Genomic DNA, 15,367 nt, shown 5'->3' with positions numbered 1-15,367 from the left:
TGCGCACACACACATACTGTAATACACGTGAACATGCATATGCCTGCGCGCGCACAAGCATGCACACATTTACACACATGCACATAAGCATGCGCGCACACACACACACACACACACACACACACACACACACACACACACACACACACACACACACACGGGTAAAAGTGACACATACACAGACAGACACATATCCCCAGCACCCAACACTTCTCACATCTGAGGAAAATGAAATAATACGACAGAAATGTAATTAGTTATTTCATGGAACACTTCTAAAATAAAAAACAAATGCACTTGGGTCTATACGCTCTCCTTTTCATCAAAAGCCTATTCATCAGCATCTACACCACTAGTATTTGTGCACAACGAAATGCGCACTGTTCATTTATCCATTTGAATCCCTTGAGCGCGCGCAAATGTACACTTGTACAGTACACGCTCGGAGTCAAATTAACAGGCACACGCAACGTAGTTGTCATGAGCAATATCCTGGGAACAAATCAGACTCACGAGTTTTGTTTCATCGAATGAAGCAGAAAAAAAGACATAATTATCCACTGGTTTCCTGTGTCCCATGAGCCCTGGCGTGAAAGTTGGGCATCACTTCCTGTTCCTCTTAGCTGTTTCATTCTGACTGGTTGCTAGCGCTACTGTCACACCTGAATCTCTGCATGGTGATTATATGGTGCTTGTTCAGTGATTTGAATCAGCTGTGTAAAGGAAGTGAAGCACACATTTTTCCTAGTCTGGCATAGCCAGACAACTATTCCAAAATCTCCGAATGCTATATAGAGTCTGGAACGACAGCTCCTGAACGGCGAGTAAATGGAAGCTGGCATTTCCGTTCATGAAAATATATTTTAAAATGTCATTTCTGCTAAGCAGCAAAGCTAAATATCGTCGTTGTCGGGTGGAAACCTCGTATCTCCAAGTTTCAAATTTGTACGTTCTTTCGCAAAGTAAAGCCCTGCTTCATCACACAAGGCCGTCGCACAAAAGTAGCGAAAACAGCTTTATTTATATTAGGATAAATCTGTGCGATGTTATAAACGAAACGGAGGTGTGGAGGAGGCTTCACTTTCCGCTTTATCCGGATGCTCGTCATAAGACCTCCGTCGCCCCAGACTGTATGACGGGAGCATTTGCAAATCGCGGGAGTCAACAGTCTGGCCACGCGAGACTACATTTTCCCCGGTAAGCTTGTTGGGAAACTTGTGGATACTGTATCTGAGCCTCAGTCCCACAGCTCCCACTACACGACTGTTTTAGCTGGTCACTCTAGATTATAACCACTTTAGTCATTATTTTATACTTAAACTATTAAAAATAATAGCAGATATACAAATGTCTGAGTATATCTTTTTTTAAAGCAAACATTTGTAACTCAAATATTTCTTTCTCAGTGTCCCTGGAACAACATTTTTTTTAGATTGGGGTCCTCGGTCAGATACATATAATTCTAGGGGTCCTTGGCATTAAACACTTTGAACAACACAGATAAAGAAACATACGTTTTTCAGAAATCCGTTAGCATTTAGAAGACAGTTTTTGGGGTATTTTTCAGATCTTGGTGGGTTAAATAGTTGTGTACTACAATGTACATTCATGATGCACTCAGGATCTCACAGTGTGGTTGTTATTAGGCCAACAGGTACAGTAGTACTCTTCATATTATTTACCATCATACTCAGCACACCTACACAACTTATGCAACTCACTGACACTGACCTGAACTTTGACACCTTCTATACATAATTATTGTTGTGTGTGTGTGTGTGTGTGTGTGTGTGTGTGTGTGTGTGTGTGTGTGTGTGTGTGTGTGTGTGTGTGTGTGTGTGTGTGTGTGTGTGTGTGTGTGTGTGTGTGTGTGCTCTTGCGTGTCTGTTCATGTGTGCATGCTTGTATGTGTGAGACTGTGCATATCGTCGTTGTCGGGTGGAACTGGAAACCTTGTATGTCCAAAACCGTTCGTTTTGCATTTATCATTTTAAAAATGATTTAAACTAGTGAAAACAGCCGATCTACAAGCACACAACGCCTCGCACCTGATCTGCTGTTTTCACTATGTTTGTGCGACGGCCTTGTCTAATGAAGCAGGGCTTTACTTTGCGAAAAAAACATAAATATCTAAAACTTGGAGATACAAGGTTTCTGCCCGATAGTGATGATGTGTGTGTGTGTGTGTGTGTGTGTGTGTGTGTGTGTGTGTGTGTGTGTGTGTGTGCGTGTGCGTGCACGTGTGACCCTATGTGGTCCACTCTGGCCTGTGGTTATTTGGAGGTCAGCAGTGATGTGGTCTCTGCCTGCAGGAGTGGATTTAGCATCTCAGCCTTAAAGAGAGCCAGCAATCTATACACAGTCAGCAACATACCCAGAGTGTGCATTTAATTCAGTGCAATGTATACACCTACTCTGAATTAAACAAGGATTCTGGAGGGTTTTTTGCTGGGTATTTACTATCTTCCTTTATAACGTCCATTCTCCGCTTGTGGATGTACTGTATTTCCATAAAATAGCAGTTGCAAAATTTCAACGAGGCTGTTGAAATTGTAAGTGTAATGTCGAAACTGTGTTACAGTTACATACACACGTAGTGTTAAAACACCACTACATTATTACACTCAGAGTTAAATTAAAATTGGTTATTTCGCTGTGTTGTTGAATTACTGTTTTTGCTTTTTTTTCTTCTAATGGACTTTAGAACTAACAAACTAATTAAGAATAATAATTAAATAATGGAGCTTTATTTAGGGCCCTGAACAGTGCAAAAACAAAATTGTCATGTTTTGGGTTATGACTTATTTATCACAAAGCAACAGGACTAACGTCTCTCTCTCTCTCTCTCACTATTTGTGGTCCTCCACGTCCTTGGATCCAAAGAGAGCACCTGTTTTTTATGATACCTGCATTTGTGAGAGCAGCAGCGCCCCTCATCCCATCTGCTGGTGTTTTTGCTCTCTAGAACAACATTGCGTTGGGTTGACACTGACAGTGGATGGTTTTAATTATACATTTCAAACGGTAACTAGAGACCGCACTGTAGAGTATTCAATTGTGTGTGTGTGTGTGTGTGTGTGTGTGTGTGTGTGTGTGTGTGTGTGTGTGTGTGTGTGTGTGTGTGTGTGTGTGTGTGTGTGTGTGTGTGTGTGTGTGTGTGTGTGTGTGTGTGTGTGTGTGTGTGTGTGTACACAGAGGCCGAGGTAGATAGCGCTCATGAAAGGCATGGGTTTGATTTTCTGCCGCGCTGCGTCCGCGAGGAGTGCACATGAAAGCATGCGCGCGCGCCGTGGACCTGTGTAATAAAAGACTTGAGGAGAGAGGGGAGAGAGAGACCCAGAGTGATATTGATCACCGTGGATGAGAACATTAGCAAATCTCCCTCCCTTTTTCTAGCACATCTCTATATGTCCATACTTCTGTCATTTATCACTCTCTCGCTCTCTCTCTCTCTGCTTTGCCTATGCCTCTCTCTCCTCTTGCTCTCCATCCCCCATCCCTTCGTTCTCCCTATCTCCCTCTCTCTCTCTCTCTCACACTCTGATCATTTATTTATTGTCCATCTCTTTATTCTGTGTTCCTCCGGTTTAATCAATTTAGACCTAGAATTATTTTATGCCTTAACTATTGAAAAATAGCAGATATACAAGCTCACTGCGAGCTTGTAGATCTGCTATTTTTGAAAAATTGTGATTCAAGTCTTTAAATATATATTTTTATAAGCGAACATTTGTATCAAATATTTGCTTCTGCGTGGTCCCTGGAACAACATATTTTGAAATGGGGGGCCGCGGCCAAATTTTGAGGGTCCTTGACATGAAAAAGTTTAAGAACCACCGATTTAGAAGGATTTAGAAGACACACTCGGTGCCGCGCTGTGAGCTTGTAGATCTGCTATTTTTCAATAGTTAAAGCATAAAATAATGGCTAAAGTGGTTTCAAATCTAAAGCGACTCTGATTTGCGCTCAGGCCTGAACGGTTTAAGGGACGACCAGCAGCGCCGCGTGTCCGCCGGCCGCTCCCTCCTGACCGCTACGCGTTCATTCCCTTACATCCACCCGTTCATTCATCCACCTTCCCCCCCCACCCAACGCACCACCCCAACGCACCACCACCCCGCCCCGTCGCTTTTCCTCTTCCTACCTCATCACCGCTGGCGATACCTGGGGGCGGGCGGGGTCACTCCCGTCCAATCTAACGGCGTATTGATTCCATTAGATAATTAATGACCCGGGCTGGGGCCGGTGGGGGGTGGTGGGGGTGGGGTGGAAGAGGTATAAGAGGGGGCGGGGGATGGTGGGGGCGGGGGTGGTGGTGGTGGTGGGGGGGGGGGGGGACGCCGCCAAGGCCCTTGAGAGTTGGAGAGAACCTTGGGTAGGGGGGAATGATCCAGAGTCGTCAAGGTCAACGGCAAGCCGGAGCTCGCGCACACTCGCGGTGGAGAGCGAAATGCAGAGCACGCCGGAATACGGAATGCTAAGAGGTAGAGAGAGGGAGAGCGAGAGACGCGGGAGACGGACAGAGCGAGAGAGAGAGAGAGAGGGAGAGAGAGAGGGGAATCTTCATGTCGATTGATCAGTAGTTGAAAAATCGTGCATTAAAAAGTCTTTTGACTTCCAAATCCTGAGGTCCAACTAGGCCCGTAATGCATGATAAGCAGTCCTCCAGCCTCTGAGCAGAATACCAAAGCTCATCTCTCTTGACAGCCCCAGACATTCATTTACAACTGCTCAACAACATGAAAGGGAAGATGGAAAGCCAGGCCCCAATCAACTATGCTGTCCACATAATATTTTCTTCGCACGTCTCCCGCGATATCGGGTTTTCTCGTTTTTTTTCACGGAATATTATCTGCGAGTCTGTTTTATGTACACGCCACGAGCTGCTTGTACACATAGTTAAAACCACATGAACAGGTTATGCTGTAACAGGGGAACGGTGAAAGATCAAAATGAACGATCTACAAGCTCCCGCGGCGTCATGTTGCGGCGCGCCGTGAGCTTGTAGATCTGCTATTTTCAGAGAGATTTGGTTCAGAGGGTAAAAAGGAAGGGATCCAAGTATAGACCCCTGGGGTTTTAATATAGACCCTGGCTGGGGGTATAGGAGAGAGAAGAGACAGCCAACAGGATTTGATGGCGTCCGCTAACTTTTTCTCTACAATTAGCTTTGAACAAACAAATTAACGGGCATGAAGAATCCCTTTCACCGGGCTAAGCAAAGCAATCGATTCACTATTGATTCAATTAGATTCGACTCCCAACACGTCTTCATTTATTTCGCGTATAATTTTCGCCGAAAACGATTCATAGATTCGCTCGTTGCCCTTGAGTCTTGCGCGGCTTGCAGCGCCGTATACGCAGCTCTCTCTGCAGTGGTTGTGAGTCGCCTGTTTACCCCAGTGTCCCAGTGTCAGCCGGAGTCTGTGTATAGGACCCCAGGGGGGGCTGGAGATGTGACATAAAACAAGCATGTCTCTCTACCTGAGGGGGGGGGGGGGGGGGGGGGGAGCAATGGCATGGCAGTAGGGCCATTGTCTGCCTGCGTGCCGCTCGACTTAAATGTGTTCATTTGCGCGACTCTCCTGACTCCACGAGCAGGGGTGTCGCACCAAATCCTGGGCCCTGGGTACAAGGATTCACTGCGGGCCCCCCATAAATGTTCTTCATAGCGGGAGGGGGTTTAACCCATTTAGACAGGGAACGCATTATTACGCATTAAATAGCAGATATACATATGTAGATCTGCTATTTTTGAAAAATCCTAAAAATTTGGCTTTGAATATTTCAATTCCTTCTAAGGTTTTTTGAAACACCTATGTTTCTAGGTCAGTGGTGCTCAAACTTCAAGGACCCCCAAAATGATATGTATTTGGCCACGGACCCCCATCTCAAAATACTTAATTCCAGGGACCCCCCCCCAGAAGCCAAATTTTTGTTACAAATGTTCGCTTAAAAATACATACATTCAAAGATTTGCACACATTTTCACGACTTTTTCAAAAATAGCAGATCTACAAGCTCGCAGCGTGGCACTCGGTGCCGCGCTGTGAACTTGTAGATCTGCTATTTTCCAATAGCTAAAGTATATAAACTAATGAAGGCCCCTCCACCTTCGGCCCCAGTAACCCCCCCCCCTTGTGACGCCCCTGTCTACGAGGAAGGCGGGTGGGGTTGGGGTTGGGGTGGTGGTGGTGGTGTTGAGCAGAGGGGAGGGACGCACTAACGAACCTCTGACAGCTGGAGGCCCTAATTAAACGTCCCTGCTGAAAACAAACAGAGTGGGAGCCAAGCAAAGACTACGGGCGGATATGTGAGGAGGAGTAGCGGCTCCCTGAGTGCTCCCTCCCCTCCCTGCCGTGCCCTCTTCACTGTCGCTGCTGCTCTCATCCAGCCAGCCAGCCACCGCGCAGAACAGGACCACGGCGCGCACGTACGCACACATACACACGTACTGTATGCAAGCAGCCGCGCACGCACGCACACACACACACACACCACCACAGCAGTGGTTCTCTACCTGTGGGTCGGGACCCCCACAGGGGGGTCCCCAAAATTATTTTGGGGAGGTCCCCAGATCATTAACTTACCGTGCAACACTGTTTTCTCACTCAACAGTACAACAATGTTACAACTCAACAGTGACAATTTAAGGATTTGTAATACCTCTAAGCAGCCACGCGCACGCTAGGGCATTAACGACCTGTGATTTTTGCAAGTCGACTCGACTCAGTAAAAAGTTGAGTTGAAGTCAACTTTATCGTTTGATGACGTCTTCACATCACACACAACCCCCCAATTATTTTGGGGGGTCCCCACATGATTAACTTAATGTGTAACATTGTTTTCTCACTCCACAGTAAACAAACCAACATAAAGTGTATAGAGGGTATCTTCACATTTCTAAAGTGACAATTTAAGGACTTTTTAATACCTAAAATGGCAAATTAAACATTGTCCAAATTGTCAAATATATAGAAGCAGAAATAGTGAAAATAGCAGATCTACATGCTCACAACGCCTCGCATTGTGAGCATGTAGATCTGCTATTTTCACAATAGAACGTTTCTTTTTTTTTCCAACTTCGACTTTCGACTTTCTCTGGTGGGAGTCGACTTGTGTAATGAAGTCGACTGAGTGGACTTTTTCGTTAATGCCCTAGGGCACGCACACGCATGCACACACACCTTCACCATGCCTTCCTGTAATCAGGGCTGGCCTATGTATATTATGTCCATATCGTGATATGATGTCGGGGATTTTTTATCTTAATTTTGTGATATGCCATGTCTTTTTCTGGTTAAAGGCTGCATTACAGTGAAGTGATTATTCATTTTCTGAACTTACAGTACCTACCTGTTCTAGCTGTTCTATTACATGCCTTATGTGCATGGTTCTTTTCCACATGGAGAACGAGCGTGCCGGTGGGACGAACGGTTCTCGAGATACGCGGATTACATACATACATACACACTCACAGAGATTTTTTGTTGACTCGTGTGGTACGTCACACGTGATGTCAGAGCCTTTTATGAAGTGATGTCACAATGAGTCAGCGCTTGCGCTGATTTCCTCCGGAACAGCCTGATGTCAACAATCAGCCCGCATAAGGAGATTCCGAACGTTTCGCGCCGGTTAGGGAAAACCGCGAGTCGGGTCGGGTCGAGGCCCGGCACTGCACTCCGTGCCGCGGCGGGGAACACGCGTGCCGAATCTGAAGCCGGTGGGACGAACGGTTCTCGAGATACGCGGATTACAGACACGCAGACAGACAGACACGCAGAGACTTCTCGCATTTATAGATAGATAAATACAGATGTGCCATTCCAAAACGTCACACGTCCTGCCGTTGGCAAGAGAGCAGATTTTCAGGGGATTTGCTGAACATTGAGCTTGTAGATCAGCTATTTTTGCTATTTTATGATGTTCTCTGACTTTGAAGTTTAAATCTACCTATGAAGGTGGATACTGCTTTTCAATGGGAATGGAGTGGATTCTTGCCATTTGCGAGTTTCAGCAAAAAATACGCTCCATTCTCCATAAAAATTTGAAAGGCAAAACAGGGAAAGAAACCTGTGGAAAAAATGCAATTGCAGGGAAATTTCCGGAAAAGAGCAGTAAATTGAAAACGGCACCTCTGTATAGGTGATGCATCTGTTCTTGTATAGGATCAGGCGTAACGTTTCAAGCTGAAGTCATGGCATGTTTTGCTTTTGACTGATCAGTCAAATTGTTGCTTTCGGGCAGAAACCTCTTATCTCCATATTTGAACGTTTTTGTAAATTGATCCCCTTCTTGGTCATACTACAGCGTCACACAAATGTAGCAAGAAAAGATTATCTACAATGGAAGAATGGTGTTTTGAGCTTGTAGATCGGCGATTTTTGCTACTTTTGAACTTGAATTCTGAAAAGTAACGCGGTTTGGACATTCACCCAACAACCAAATAATAGAGAATCCACATATTCCAGTCTCCCATTGGCTCCCTGCGTTACAGATGAACTCAGGTGAGCGCCTCCGTGCAGATTGACACTGTGTGTGTCTGGACGACACGGTTGACATTCAGCGCGGCGCGCCGCTAGCTAGCAGGGAGCATTAGCAGTCAAAGTGGCGGGGTCCATTTGGGTGAGTGCATTAATGGGCCCGCCCAACCTGCGACAAGGTTATGAGGCTGATTGAATAATTACGGTGGAGGTCCCCGTCCATTACGCCCCTGTGTCTGCCCAGATAGAGGGAGAGACGCGCAGAGGGGCAGATGGAGCGATAGAGACAGACAGAGAGATGGAGCGAGAGATTAGATAAGGACAGATACGGTCAATTAAGAGATAAACGTACAGGTATGGGAGGGAATGGGACAGCGTGTCGCTGCATCAAATGGGTTTGTGTGTGCGCGCGACTGTGCGTGTACATGTGTGCGCGTGTGATTTTGTGGAGTGTGTTTACCTACATCGTTCAGAGAAGCTAGTGCAAAACTAAAAGTGACATAATTCAAAACAACCTGCGTCCGCGTCTATGTAATAACCTGTGTGTACTGCGCGCACGCGTGCAGTGTTGTAAAAAGTACTCACATTTTATACGTAAGTAAAAGTATCAATACTGCAATGTAGAAATACTCTGTTAGGGTGCCCTCAGACCAAAATACCTATGAGAGTGGAATCCGCGTTCCGCCAATGCATTTCAATGATAAGGGAGCATTTTTTGCAGAAATCCTCTGCTGGCATGAAACCAGTAACTAGTAACTCAAGTTTTCAAATAAATGTAGTGGAGTAAAAGTCCAGATATTTGGATATATGGATGTAGAGGAGTAGAAGTAAAAGTATTGGAATTGGAGATACTCAAGTAAAGTACAAATACCTCAAAACTGTACTTAAGTTCAGCACTTAAGTAAAAGTACTTAGTTACTTTACACCACTGCACGCGTGTGTGTATGCAGGCCCATGCACGACATGTATGTGTGCGTGCATTTGTGTGCGTGCATCTGTGTGTGTGCTCCTGCGTGTGTGCATCTGTGTGTGTGTGTGTGTGTGTGTGTGTGTGTGTGTGTGTGTGTGCTCCTGCGTGTGTGCATCCGTGCTTCTGTGTGTGTGTGCGAGTGCATATTTCCGCTCCTGCTACATGCAGCCATGTCCTTGGTATGTATTGTATTTATCCAGGCAGGGTAGAGAAGGTGACACCAGAGATGTAGTTAGCTGCAGTTAAAGACAGAGGGGCTTTGCCCTCTGCTGTGCCCTGCCCTCTGCGTGCCACGCTTTCCACAGGAGATGTGTCTCCACGCTTCCTTCCGCATGCTGTAAGCTTTAACCCCTTTATAGGAGGCTGATTCTAAAAACGCCTTCTAAATATTATATTTGACGTTTTCTGAAAAACGTATTCAAAATGTATATCAAAACAAATATATATTGCTGTTGTCGGGTGGAAACCTTGTATGTCCAAAACGGTTCGTTTTGTATTTGTCTTTTTAAAAATGATTTAAAATAGTGAAAATAGCCAATCTACAAGCACACAACGCCTCACACCGCGAGGCGTTGTGAACTTGTGTGCTTGTAGATCTGCTATTTTCACTAGTTTTTGTGCGACAAGAGGCGTTGTGTGCATGTAGATCTGCTATTTTCAATAGTTTTGTGCGACAGTCTTGTATGATGAAGCAGGGCTTTACCATACTTAACAGGAAAAAAAGCTAATTTGAAACTTGGAGTTACGAGGTTTCTGCCTGACAGTGAACGATATGTTAGCTTTATACTGTACATAGCAACAAGAACCCCAAAAGGGGTTCCCATCTTGAAAGGTATACTGTAGTTACAAACAGGGGTTCCCGTCCTAAATTGGTAAAAATAGGTAAAATGTTTTATTCCATGCCAGGGCAGCAGTGGCTCAGGAGGTAGTTCCATGCAGTGGCCATCTGGGAACTGTAAGGTTCCCACCGGTTCCAGCCCTGGCCGGCAGCATATCAGAGTGTTGTGGAGGAACCCAATGAACCCCTAACTGCTCCCGTAGAGCGGGTCGCTCCCTTGCATGGTTCATGGTTGCCTCTGACTTCGGTGTGTGAATGGGAAGCATACATTTGTAAAGCACTTGAGAGTGGTATGACGATTAGAAAAGTGCTGCTGTGTACAACATTTTATAGCATTTTAGCCCTAATTCTAGGACTAAACATTCTTGTCATTGTCTGATAATTCGTCAGTGTATGGAAAAACTTTCCTACGACGTTTGAAGTCCTCATGTATTTGGTACACTACAATGCAGTGTTAATACACCAGGTTTTAGCAAGAATGCAAATTTTCATCCGCTGTCCCCACAAAAAAACATTAAACGAGCGATAAAAACACAATTACAATACAAGAAAAACACAGACAAAGGCAAAGAATGCATCATCTATACGTATGTACTGTGTGCCGGAATGATTGGAGACGGAACGATTGAAGCTCGTCTGAGGACGACGAGAGAGAATACACAGACACATACCAGTTTCATATATGTACGTTCGCATACCTGTGTGAACGGTACCTCCATACTCCCAGATACGTGAGGACAATGACAAGGCAACAACTCTTTGTCCTTTGAGTTTTAACACAAGTTAGTCATTGCCAGTTCACCCCTGTATACTCTGGTCCCTGTTGCTGCCAACTGCCACTGTTGTCCCGGGGAGAGGGTGTAAACAACCACACGTCTCTCTCTGATACACACGGAGTCACCAGACGCTTCTTTTCACCTGACAGCAAGGAATTTCACCAGGAGAGCAAGGCGCGCATAGCGTTCACGCTTTCTCCCCTAGATCTCCCTCCATGCTGAACAGACAGCCGGACCAACCGGTAAGAGCCAGCAGTGCAGACTAGAGCCAAGGACATCGCCACAAGCACTGCTGCCTGGAGACTGAGGTGGCGGCTGGCGGGGCTGAGTGATTTACAGTGGTGTAAAGTAACTAAGTACATTTGCTTAAGTACTGTACTTAAGTACAATTTGGAGGCATTTGTACTTTACTTGAGTATTTCCAATTTCCAATACTTTTACTTCTACTCCATTACTATCTGGGATCCAAATATTGTACTTTTACACCACATTTATTTCGAAACTTTAGTTACTAGTTACTTTGCAGATATAAATTATAATATTATAAGATATACATAAACCACTTTAGCCCTATTTTATACCTTGGCTATTTGAAAATAGCCGATCTACAAGCTCACAATGCGTTGTGAGCTTGTAGATCTGCTGTTTTCAAACTTTTTGTACTTTCTACTTTTTGTACTTTAAGTACTTATTGATGCCAATACTTTTGTACTTTTACTCAAGTACATTTTGAATTCCTTACTTCTACAATAGAGTATTTCTATATTGCAGTATAGATACCTTTACTTAAGTAAAAGATTTGAGTACTTTTTACACCACTGGTGATTTACCTCCAGTGGTGGGAGAAAGTACTCAAATGTTTTACTAAAAGTATCAATACTGCACATATAGAAGTTCTCTGTTAGGGTGCCTTCACGCCAAAATACCTAGAGTGGAATCCACCAATGCTTTTCAATGAGAATGGAGTGTTTTTTGCAGAAATCCTCTACTGGCCAAAAAAAAAAAAAAAAAAAACGCTCCATTCTCATTGAAATGCATTGGCTGATTCCACTCTAGGTATTTTGGTGTGAGGGCACCCTTACAAGTTAAAGTCCAGAATTCAATTTACTTGAGTAAAAGTACAAAAGTATTGGCATTAAAATGTACTTAAAGTACCAAAAATACTTAAAGCTATACTGTGTAAGTTGCTCACCTAGAGGTCAGTAGCTCTATAGCAAACCGCGGTCGCGTCCGCGTCTTTCGGCCGTTTTTCGCTGCGGACCACCCCCGCGTCTGCCTCCACCTCGCCGAGATCTATCTTTAGAGGGGTCCCTGGTTCCTGTGCGTTCAGGCATTCCGGAGAAACTGACTCCTTCGCCGAGTAAATGCTGTTACACGGGCGCCTACAAATATGGCCGCCGTATTGTGATAGCGACCCCACTTCAAGATGCGCTGTGATTGGCCGGCAGTGTATAACCCTCGCTGTGATTGGCCGGTAGTGTATGATGACGCAATTTTGCCGCGAAATTCTCCCCCCCTCACGGCTCATAGAAAACATATAAAGAGAAGGCTTCAGAAGCTGAAAATAACGGAGTGGGTGTTCTAAAACTTTAGCGATTTAACAGTTAGGACAATTTTAAGATTTGTTTTATAAAAAAAGTTACATGGTATAACTTTAAAGTGCTCATTATACAGAATGTCCTTTTTCAAGTTTTCAAATGTATTACAATCTTTTGAAAATAGCAGATCTACAAGCTCACAATGAGCTCGTAGATCTGATCGGCTATTTTCAAATGGCCGATATTTATTTAGGGCTGATGTGGATAATGCATGTTTTGTAATAATAATCAAGTAACTAGTAAAGTTTTCAAACAATTTTAGTGGAGTAAAAAGTACAATATTTGCCTGTGATATAGGCCTAGTGGAGTAGAAGTAAAAGTATTGGAAATACTCAAGTAAAGTCCTAATTGTTACTCAAAATTGTACTAAAGTACAGTACTTGAGTTAACGTGCTTAGTTACTTTACACCACTGTTTGCCTTTATACCACCCAGACACCATATCTTCTTCTCTAAACCTGTCGGAATCTATCGATAGCTATGCTTAGAAAATACATACAGTATATCAAAATTTTTCTGAAGGGTCGTTCGCGAGAGATTCGTTCGATGTGATTCGGCCTTCAGTTTCCTCAGTGTGGAAACCCTGGTGATAAGAGGTTCTGTCCGTCAGTGGCAAAATGTAACATTTTTGACTGGCCGAAGCGAGACGTTCCTCTTTGGTCATTAGCCTGAACAACTTGAGGAGGGCGACACAGAAGCACTGAACGGTGAAGAAGTTATTGGAACTAAAGTTTTTAGTGAACAGGAATGAAATGACATAAGGAAATCTGTCATCTCGACCCACCCATGATACGAGAGAGAGAAGAGAGAAAGAGAGATGACTTTTACAAAGATAGAAGCTGTGTGTGTGTGTGTGTGTGTGTGTGTGTGTGTGTGTGTGTGTGTGTGTGTGTGTGTGTGTGTGTGTGTGTGTGTGTGTGTGTGTGTGTGTGTGTGTGTGTGTGTGTGTGTGTGTGTGTGTGTGTGTTGAGATGAGACAGACAGACAGACAGACAGACAGACAGACAGACAGACAGACGGAGAGAGAGCAGAGGCCATCCAAGGCCTAAGGGCATGACACCAGGGCGCTGGAGGCCACGCCAGCCCTTTAAATGCCAACGCACAGCTCTGAGCGGAGGTGGGAGCACAGTGGCGATGGGTCAGAGGAGGACCTCTTTGTGAGGAGGACATAGAGGTGTATTTCTGCAGGGGAAGAGAGAGGCAGACAGGGGAATGGACATTGGTGTGTTTGGGAGAGGCAGTAAGCTACGGAAGTCACTGTTGGTGACACTTTTCTTCGGTTAGAATGGAGATGGACCGATTGCAAAATTCTTGGCTGATACCGATCCCCCGGTTTTATGAAGGTCTGACCTGCCAAAACTGTTTTTTTCCGATTTCTTTAGCTAAGAACTAGATAATAGGGTTGTTCCAATACCCTTTTTTCATGCCAAGTAGGCCTACAAGACATACTTCAATTTGAGTACCAATAAGCTAGAAGAACACTAATGCCAAATCAATCACAATAGTACAATATCCAAAATCACAGACAATATCCAGTCTAATATGACCGTCTGGACTAGGCAGGAGGAAAGCAACCCTAACCCTAACCCGCGTGCATTTTTTTCCCTTCTTTTTGGAGACGTCATTGACACAGGATTATGGAATATATCCTTACATTGCAAAGGTAATCAGCACCATCTGTATTCTGTAGGCTGCCACTAAGTAGACTGGCTGCTACTTGCCAATGTTTACTTTAGTCACAGGACCAGAGCATCTTGTGTACACAATCGGCAAATAAAACCGGTATTTATGTCAGTGACCTGCCGGTCACCGATGCGGCCGGTTTGATATCATACCTGACGATTTTTGATATTGGCCGATTCCGATGTCCATCCCTAGTTAGAAACACGTCATTTCTGTCATTCGGTGAAGTATAAATTAGCCTTTTATAAGCTCACGGTCAAAGAGTCAAGCCTGATTGTTCTCCCAGGGAAGACTGGGAGGCGTGCGATGATCTTGGATGTTTTACTTTAATTGTTGCTGTGATAAGATTCTTTTATGTCTTCCCTTATGACCAATCACTGGGCACCAGACACCTGACCTTTATGTGCGGGAAGTCTTTAACTGTAACTGTAACTAAATGCTCTCCACCTTCTCTCAGCGTTGCCACGCTTCTTTTCTCTTCCTTTGCTTTCTGTCTTTCATTGTCTTTCTTACTTTTTTTCTTCTTTTTCTTTCTTTCTTTCTTTGCAATGGCAGAGTGAACCACACTTTCCTTATACTGTATGTCGTGTACGCGGGATTCGGTTTGTGCAGTTTCTTTCCTTCAATATTCCGTCTGGTTACCTGATATTTAGGATGATATCTAGGCATTTGTTGGCAAAGGACCTGTGTTTGCGGATTATAATTACTAGAAGCCTAGTCGGCGACCTGGCCAACTCGGGAACGATGTAAATAGGGAATGAATGCCCCGCCCTTTAATGCAAACCCCATTATACCTGTTGTCATAGGACCCATTTTGACCATATGTTTGCCTGTGTCCATTTATGCCCATATATGGAGATATCTGTATCTGTCTGTCTGTCGGCGTCCATTTTATGTCCATATATGGAGATCACTGCAGATATAGTCCTGGGTCCAATTTATGCCCATATATGCCCATATATGGAGATATCTGTCTATTTGCGTCCATTTTATGCCCATATATGGAGATCTCTGTATCTG

This window comes from Nannobrachium achirus (genome assembly GCF_963921795.1).
Source record: "Nannobrachium achirus genome assembly, chromosome: 8".
NCBI classification, from domain to species: Eukaryota; Metazoa; Chordata; class Actinopteri; order Myctophiformes; family Myctophidae; genus Nannobrachium; species Nannobrachium achirus.
The sequence above is the reverse complement of the archived record's forward strand: the minus strand, read 5'-3'. Positions refer to the sequence as shown.